We start from the raw sequence: 10,258 nt of genomic DNA on the forward strand, positions 1-10,258 counted from the left end.
TTGCTGAATCATTTAGGTCTTTCCAAAATTTTACAATACTTATGTTAATTTGTCATATTTTACCGGTTTTGTCGGTTTAACGTTTAACGGTGAATTGTTTAATGTTTCCATTTGAAAATTAATCTTTTTAAGTAAAAATATAGTTTTTATAGCTGAAGTAAATGTGTTTTATAATTTAGTTGGTGAAAATATATTTGTTGTCAGTTTAGTTTAAATTTGGTAAAAATGATAATTTTTAACGTTTTCACGTCGTCTTTCGCGACGTGACTCGCTTATTGTCAAGTTTTATCACCTTGACCACTTTACACACATTATATGGTGTAATATATATGAGTTTTTAAGTTTTAGGGGCTGTTTTACTTCAGCTCCTAAAATCTTTGTCGGTTAGCTTTAAAAAGCCGATTTTTCGACTAGTTAAGTAATCGATACTCATTTTAAAGCAAATAAAGCATGTATATCATATAACACATCAAATATAATTATTATAAACATGCAAAAATCATAAAATTTCCAGAATTAATATTATGTCATAAAAATCATATTTTATTAACTAAAACATGTATTTATGTCATATCATAAGTTTATTATGTCACACATCATTAACCCTACTTATGATATTAATTTCTAATGATTTATAACATTTAATATACTTCAGAAATCAGATTTTATTCTATTCATTTTGTAGCCTATTTATTATTTTTGTTGCATATATCTAGGTGTTACTTTTCCAAGATTTGTCCTAGCTTTTTTTGACAATTTTTTTATACTTTTACTTTCTTGTTTCTTTCAACTTATTAATATTATTTTATTAATCTATATCAACTATTTTCAAGATGATATTAACAAGTTTACTAGTAACCATTTAGATTCAAACATAACAATCTTAAGTAGATTACATGTGTAGTTTATGTGTCTATATTAACAAGAACATATACCTAAGTTAATATTATTACCAATCTTGTATTATTATCATATCATTCTCATTTTTCTTAAGAATCATATATGTATTATCAAACTTTAACATGCATATCATTATTTAAGCATAAATAATCAAAGCACACATATATATGTAACATTAACCATTTGAAAATACACATATTCATACTCTCTCTCTAACTCACGACTCTCTCTCTCTCTCTCTCTCTCTCTATCTCTTTGTATTTTCATCTATTAATATCATCTTTAATCCTATAGATCTTTTAAAATCACCAAAACAAGCTTAACCAATATGAATATGGAAGTGATATGCATGTGTGTATGTATGTATATGTGGATTCGGGTTCCACATACACACACACATAACCACGGGTCATACATGCATATATATACACTTTGAAATCTTCCATTTTCACATGAGTTTAAGGGTTTGGTTGTTTGTGTGAACCCTTTTAATATGCAAGAACAAGTATTTTGCATCCAAAACTTAAAGAATGGAACTAGGGTTTTGGATTTACCTTTGGGTTTTAGAGAGAGGTGTAAGAAAGTAAGATTGATGGTCTCTTAGTGTATGATCAAGGCTTGAATCTTCCTATCTTGGCTTCTAACCCATCTTTCTTGATTTTATGCTAGGGTTTTGAGTGTGTTAAGGATGATAATATGGAAATGAAAGAGAAAGATGGAGGTGGGGGTGGGGTTTCGGCCGCAAGAAGGTGGAAGGGAGGGAGAGAGTGGGTGGTGACTTGTGTTGGGAAGATGGAGTATTAATATGGTGATAATGTTGGGACAAGTGGAATTCTAGGTTTATGTGTTGTACATGCATGTATATAGAGTGATGAGAAAGCAAACATGGGTTACGGTAGTGAAAGGGTAAACGGCTAGGGGGGTATAGTGTAAGTATTTTATTTTTTTTTTTGTTTAATTAATTAACATCTTGTATTTTATTTACCCCTTTGATCTTATTTTATAAAATACAACTAGTTAGGATTAGTTTTATGTAAAACCAATTACATATCTAAATTCCTTGTAAAATTAGCTTCAAAAAAATATAAAGATGTAAATTTTTGGAGTTGGTTGGTTTCGGGTCTTTACGGTAAGCGGTATTGGCTTTTACTCGCGCTTTCAAATTTTCTCGAATCGAACATTCTAAAATTATACATATGACCTAATATTAATATATTTACTGAATTTATAATATTTTAGGTCATTCCCGACGTTTAGGAATTTATTTGGACTTTTAACCTTACCCGGGTCGCTGTCAGTGTCAGTTTTGAGCAGTATTCGATACGCGCCAAAACTTAACTTTTTGAACACAATAAAATATAATATTCATATGCTTAGTATCTTAAGACTAAAATATTATTATTTTATTTTCCATAATACGAGATTTCACAATAAACACGGATTACATTAGCATAGGATTAGTCTTAAAAACCTCGTTTTTTCATTCATTTCTTCGTTTGAGGCTTGGATTCACCTAAAAATACATTTTAACATGATAAGTAGTTATTTTAACTATATTATACGATAGAAGTTGCAGTTTTTAGAGATTATTTGATGTTAAAAAAATGTATATTTTTATATGCATCAAACATCCCCACACTTAAACCTTACTTGTCCTCAAGCAAGCTGCTTATAAATATTCTCTAAAAATAGCAAGTTAAGACTATAGCTTAAACATCCCAAAAGTGTTCCAAGAAAATAGGAACAAAATATCCAACCTTTAATAATATGAATATATGTAGTGATATATAAAAAGGTGATTTGTTTTTATGAGCTTCCGTTTATGTAAAACGTCACGTTCTCACAATGTTCACTCACACTTGGTTTTATATCTGATCATACATGTGATGTATGTATGTGAACACTCTTAGCCAAAATGTGACCTGTGATAAATAAGCTTGTAACAAGTTCAAATTTCCAGCTTTGAGAAGGGTTGCATAGATCATAAGGTAATATGGGTTAGTTTTGTGTGAGAAGGGATTTGGTATTTTGTGGTGGTTCAAGGGTTTAGGTTAATGAGGATGAGGACGGTAAATACAACTTCTGCTGATTGTCGGGAGTCTTAATATGTCTTCAACGATTAGCTCCTTTCTCCCAATTGCTATTTTTTTTTTAACCTAGTGACTCTCTTAAGGTCAGATCTTCAAGACCAGTTTTGTCGAGGATGTGGATTAGTTCTACCCCAATCCTGCTCTTGAACATAACCCCCAACTCTAATGGATCGTTCGGCTTTGAGCCTAATAGCCCCACCATCATTAGTTCGGTGTATTCATGTGAGACTGAGTTTGAATTTTTCTACATCTTCCTTTGTGGGAACAGTTTCTGTATCCTAAGCATCGTTCATATCTTTTTGCTCTTCTTTTCATTGCGCTTTTGGAAATTCCACAAAATGGTGGCCTTTTTTCGTCTTGGCGCCACTTTTTCCTCACCTCATTGCTAAAAAGAAATATTCTCTCCCTCGGTTCCGGAGGCAACCTAGGTATTGCGAAATGTATGCAGCAAAGGAAATTGAAATCGAAAGAATGCATTTCCAGTTCTTTAGGGTCTGCCGGTAAAAAACCAGTGTCGTATTTTACCGGTGACAGGGATAAAGTTGTAAGGTTTTTGGTTTAGGATTTTTGGGATTTGTAATTTGGTTAATGGTCGGAGGGGATTGTAAAAATATTACCTTCTTCTTTATACAACGCTTCGTGTGGTCTTGAAATGAATAATTGCGACAAGTTCTAAATCACACGAAACATATGACTCACTCAATGCTTCCGAAAAAATATTTATATGGCATAAGGTTTATCTCACAGTAACGAAGGGTTTGGTTATAAACGCCATACTTTGCATAAATTTGTTCTCATTTTTACAAAACTTCTTTTTACTTTTTCACTTTTTTGGTTATAGTAGACTTCTAGTTGGTTATTTGTAAAAAAGAATTCTTTTGGATTTTCATTTGGTTTTGTTATAAAAATAGTCTTTATTTTCTACAAAAAATTTTGTTATTAGAGAATCTTATAATTAGTTGAGCAAGCAATTGGTCAAGTAATTCCCCTCCCCACACTTGAATCTCACATTGTCCTCAATGTGAAAAGATTCATAAAAAGATTGATAATAAGATTCATATGAAGTATGGAGGGTAAAATGGAAAGGGACTTCCCTACGGGCCAACGAAATTTCGATAGAGCGTCCCCTGTTTTTTGTCCGTTTTCCTGTAGTGTACCTGAGTAATAAAACTGCAAACAACCAACAAACATCCAAATCACAATTATTATATATTTATTTTATATTTTTATTTCTATTTACAATTCCTAGTTTAATCAAGGTCTTGGCCAGACCCTACTTCCAATATGTTCATCGGTTCTGGTGGAGGATTAATACCTCCGAGACGGTCTCGAATGGTCCATCGATGTATGGTTTTAATCGATGTCCATTAACTTTGAACACCTTAGTTACTGGGGGGTTTCGGGGAAGACCTATGTGGGGCACCTTTTGGGTGTGGGATGCTCGTTTAACCTCTGTATTAATCTCGTTCCTTATTTACATGGGTGCACTGTGTTTTCAAAAGCTTCCTATCAAACCGGCTCCTATTTCAATCCGTGCTGGACCGATTTTGACCATCCACATGGGGGTGGTGAAGGGAGGGCCCCAATTGGTAGAAAAAAACCCACAACTCCTTGGGGTTATCCTGCACTTGGAAGTAGCTTACCCATTAGACCTTTTTGAAGAAGGTTCTGTTACTAACATGTTTACTTCCATTGTAGGTAATGTATTTGGGTTCAAAGCCCTGCGTGCTCTACGTCTGGAAGATTTGCACATCTAGTGCAGTGGCTTGGAAGCCAGCTACCTTGACCATCTTCCGAAGTTCTAAATAATCTACTGATCAAAGGCTGTAAGGGCGGGCTGCTCTTCATTCACCCACATCACAGTGACCCCCGCTTGAGAGATAGGCCAGCCGGGTGTGAGAAACAAAAACTAAGACTAGGAACTATATCATTAGAGCTAGAATTTCAACATCAAGCGCATACCTTATTATGAAAAGGGGCTAAAACCAAAGCTAAGGAGCTGAAACTCGACTGTAGTCGTCAGAATTTGAAATCTCAACTGTCCTATAATCAAAAACTGATTCAACTATGTGTGGACTTGTCCAACAAGATTTCAATTTTCATGGGAAAAGACGTACACGGTCGCCAACTTTAAATTTCTTGTTTCCTGTTAAATGGGTGTCATGCAGGCGTGTAGTCTTTTCTTTGTAAGAACAGGAATTTTCATAGGCTAATGTTCTTAGTTCCTCGAGCTCGTGAATTTGATCTTCCCGGTTTATGCCGGAGGACGTTAGATCAAAGTTTACTACTCTGAGAGCCCAGTAGGCTTGTGTTTTAATTCTACTGGTAGATGACATGCTTTCCCATAAATGAGTTTGAAGGGTGTCGTTCCTATGGGGGTTTTGTAAGCCGTCCTGAGGGCCCACAAAGCGTCATCTAACTTATCTGCCCAATTTTTGTGATTCATCCCTATGGTTCTTTCTAAGATCCTTTTGATTCCTCGATTCGAGACCTCTACTTACCCACTAGTTTGAGGGTGATATGGTGTTGCCAGTCGGTGGTGAACTCCATATCGTGCTAAGACTTTTTCCATCAAAGCACTACAGAAGTGAGTACCTCTGTCGCTGATTAGGGCTTTTGGAGTACTGAATCGTGAGAATAACTTTTTCAAAATCGTACAACTACTCGAGCATCGTTAGTGGGAAGATCTTGTGCTTTTACACATTTAGACACATAGTCGACTGCTACAAGGATGTATTTATTTTCGAATGAGTTAGGAAATGGGCCCATGAAATCTATTCCCCATACATCAAAAACTTCACAAATTTGAATGCCTTTTTGAGCCATCTCATTCTTGGCTGAGATGTTTCCGACTCTTTGACAAGCATCGCATGCTTGGATCAAAGCATGTATGTCTTTGTATATGGTGGGCCAGAAAAATCCTGCACCAAACACTTTTCTGACCGTATTGGCGGTACCGTCGTGCCCACCAGTATGTCCTTCAGGACAGTGTTTGAGAATATCTAAGGCCTCCTTTCCTGATACAACCTACGAATAACCTGATCGGCCCCTATCCTAAACAAGTATGGATCTTCCCAGAAGTAGAACTTAAGGTCGGAGAAGAATTTCTTCTGTTGTTGATGAGTTAGCCCTTTTCTTAGGATTCTACAAGCCAGATAGTTTGCGAAGTCGGAAAACCAAGGATGTTCATCCTTTTCCTGCATGACTGCTTGGATATGCATGAGAATTTCGTGTGGAAAAATATCATCGATAATTTCTTTGTGAAGTTCTTCTGAAGCTGGGCATTCTAAGCGTGAAAGATGGTATGTGGCTACATTCTCTGCTTCCTTTTTGTCTTTGACTTCTATGTCGAATTCTTAGAGTAGTAGAATCCATCTGATAAGTCTGGGTTTGGCATCTTGCTGATTGAAGAGGTAACATATTGCGGCATGGTCGGTGTAGACTATGGTTTTGGAAAGAACGAGGTATAATCTAAATTTTTCAAAGGCAAAAACTGCTAGTAACTCTTTTTCTGTTGTGGTGTAATTTTCTTGTGCATCGTTAAGAGTTTTACTGGCATAGTAGATTGGGTGAAAGTGTTTTTCCCTGCGTTGTCCGAGTACGGCTCCAACTGCAAAGTATTTGCATCGCACATGATTTCGAATGGAAGGGTCGAATCGGGTGTAGTCATGATTAGTGCGTTGACAAGTTTTTCCTTTAATATGTTGAATGATTCAACACATTCTTCAGAGAAGACGAATAGTGCGTCTTTCTCTAGAATTTTGGTCATAGGTCTAGCAATTTTGGAAAAGTCTTTTATGAAGCGGCGGTAGAATCATGCGTAACCTAGGAAACTTCTAATGGCTCTGACTGAAGTTGGTGGTGGAAGTTTGGATATGGTTTTTATTTTGGCCCTATCAACTTTTAGTCCTACTTGGGATATCTTATGACCTAGAACGATGCCTTCTTTGACCATAAAATGGTATTTTTCCCAGTTTAGTACTAAGTTTACTTCTCCACACCTAGCCAACATTTTGTATAGGTTTTTCAGACAATGATCGAAGAAGTCTCCAAAGACTGAGAATTCATCCATGAAATCTTCCATAGAGTGCTCGATCATTTCGTGAAATATGGCCACTGTCGGTGCATAAATGTCAGTAGTTCATATGTCTAGTGTCTGTCTGTAATATTGTTTATGTATTTGTTTGTTTAAAGCGAAGTTGTTGACAAGTTCGCTTAGGCGAACTTGTTAACCAAGCGAAGTTATGGACAACTTCGCCTGAGGGGAAGTTGTCGTGTATTTATATAGGTTACGGCTTATTGGTTTAAGTAGAAAAAAGGGTTCGTGTTAAGTCAGTTATTGTTCGTGAGTCAAGTGACGTGAGGTCGAGAGTCTGTAACTGTGATTATATCACGTGTTGAGTTATTAATATAACGTGTGTTTGTTCGTATCGTATTCGTGTGTTCGTGTGTTTGTGTTCTACGTCCGTAACGATCTACACAGGGATTCCGCACCTGTGTATATCGGGATATCTCGTGTGATCCGTCCAGGGAACCTACAATTGGTATCAGAGCATTTGCTCGATTGTGTGGTTCGGGATATTCACGCGGGTGTAGAATTCGTCCCGTTTCGACTTTTCGCGGGACGTGTTTTCGGTGTTTTTGCTCATTCTAACCTCCTACCAGTGTGTTCAAGCCTTTAAACCGTCAAAAACCTCGTTAAAATCCGTTTTACAGATCTGCAGAAACTGTGTTGTTCGTCAGGCGAAGTTGTTGTTCATCAGGCGAAGTTGCCGTCAGGATATGTAGGGTTTCGGAGAAGATATAAGGAGAGGCGAAGTTATTCACAACTTCGCCTACTTTTTCAAGTTCGCCTAACTCAGCGAAGTTCTCTTCAAGTTCGCCTACTTTCTAAGTTCGCTCACCCTAAGCGAAGTTATTCTCAACTTCGCCCAGTCACGCGAATTTAAGAAAGATCCAGCGAAGTTATTACTTAAGCGAAGTTATTCTTAACTTCGCCTACAGTACTTTATTAAATAAAAAAAAATTATTTTTCAGGTTTCTTCTCTTCAAGAAGGATGTCGTCGATCAACATCTCGGAGCTTGTAAAGATGGAAGTTGAAGCGGGGTCAGCTACAAAGGCCCCAAGGTTGCTGAAGGGAACCGATTTTGTCGCATGGAAGGATCGGTTCATCCAATATGTAAAGTACCAGGATGCAAAAATGTGGGTGTGCATCCAAGATGGCTATATTCCACCTGTAATGGAGTACGAAGGTAGGGACCAGATCAAAAAGTACAGTAAGATGGAAGAGGAAGAGAAGAAGATGTATGAGGCCGAGAGCAAGGCCCATGCTGCAATCACAATGGCTCTTCCACAGGAGATCCTCCATACATTCAGAAAATACACATCAGCTAGAGAGCTTTGGGAAGCTCTTGAGAACAGATTTGAAGGGAATGTAGGAATTCGAGCTTCAAAAATCAAATTGCTCAAAACTCAGTTTTCCGTCTTCAAATTTTTGAAGAACGAATCTCTAGATGATATTATCACCCGATATTATCATCTAATAACTGAGCTGAGCAACTATTCTATTTCCTACCGAGAAGAAGAAATAGTTGAGAAGCTTCTCGATGCCCTCCCACCAAAATGGGAGATGTATACTGTACTGATGAGGGAAGACAAGGACTTCCCTACTTATGATCTTGAAACCACTGTCAACAAGCTCAGAACTTTTGAGCTTAATATGGTAAGAAAAGAAACATCTATGGATCAGGTTCAAGATCCAGGCATGTACGGTGCTAAAGTAAACTCCAATTCAAGTTCAAAGACTGATTCTGCTGCCTACTACTCGAAGGGCGAGTTGGGTGCTAAGTCTTCACAGGAGGGGCATGTGTCAGTAAACTCAAATGGGGATGTTTGCTTTGTAGCCGGTGGATCAAGTGGTACTAAACAGACAGCAAGCCAGAGTAGTGGCTCTTCAAGTTCTTCAAGCAATAACTACTCTAAGATGCCAATGAGCGTCAAATCTGCTGAAGAGCTGTTTGGCCTCTATGCTTCGTTTATTGCTTCATATGAGAACTATATCCAAGGGAAGGTTGTTGATCCAGCGATGCTGGATGAAGACTATGACCAAATAGATGCTGATGATATGGAAGAGATGGATCTACAATGGCAGATGGCCATGATTGTGAGGAGGGTGAAGAGGTTTATGAGGAAGACAGGGAGAAAGTTTGTAGGTGGCAGGCCTGGGTTCGACAAGACTAAGGTGAGGTGCTATAACTGTCAACAAAACGGCCACTTTACTAAAGAGTGCAGAAACGAGAGAGTTGAACGTGGTCAAGGCAGGTCTGCACAGTACAATGGGAGTAGTAAAGATTTCAGTGCCATGATGTCTAGAGAAGCAGGTGAATACAACTGGAACCTGCATTCGGATGAAACTTTTGAGCAGGAAAATATGGCTAAGGTTTAGAATGAAGAATGTGAGAAGGTCACCGGAGAAGTGAAAGCTACTGGAGAGGAAAAAGCTTTCATGGCAGATCTCAAGGACCAGTCCTCCGAGGTATGTTCTAAACCTATATGTACTAAATGTGAGAACTTGTCTGAGCAACTTGCTACCATAACTGATCAGTATGTTCGTTTAGATGCTGAATTTAAAACTCTTAAAGAAGATCATCACTTTATGAAAGCAAGAGAGAACAGTTATAAAATTAAAATAAAAGCGTGTGAAAAAGATGTTAAAAGCTTAAAAACAAAAATTGCTGAAAAAATTGAAGTGATAGATCTAAGTTATGTGGTTTTGGAAGAAAAGACCAAACTTATTGCTGAACGAGAAAAACCGATTGCTGACCACCAGGTGAAAGTGGTGGAACTGAACCGAAAACTTGAGCAGTTCAGAAATTCCTCAGCTATTCTTGATCACCTTGTTAGTGATCAAGGTTCCTCTGCGAAGAGGGGAGGAATTGGTTATCACGAGGTTCCACCACCTTATAACCACAATTACACTATTAACCCTAGTGTTCAAAAATCTGTTGATTTTGAAGTTCCTCAGACAGTTCCAATCACGGTTACGAGTAAAGAACCAAGTGTTAGTAGTGGCGAAACGAGTTCGCCTGTTTCAAGTGTGAAAATTTCTGTTACGAGTCCAGTCTCATCAGATTCGGATAAGTTGTCCGAATCGGGTAAGACAAAAGAGAAGGTAGTGTTACCCACTGGTGGAGAAAAGGATAAAACTTATAAAAAGAGTACTCCACTCAACCCGTACGTCCCACCTTATGTGAGAAGAACGGCCGGT

The sequence above is a fragment of the Bidens hawaiensis genome, unplaced genomic scaffold (assembly GCF_021521415.1).
Source record: "Bidens hawaiensis isolate Kalapana, Puna unplaced genomic scaffold, B.hawaiensis_p1.1 tig00036730_1, whole genome shotgun sequence".
Classification (NCBI taxonomy): Eukaryota; Viridiplantae; Streptophyta; class Magnoliopsida; order Asterales; family Asteraceae; genus Bidens; species Bidens hawaiensis.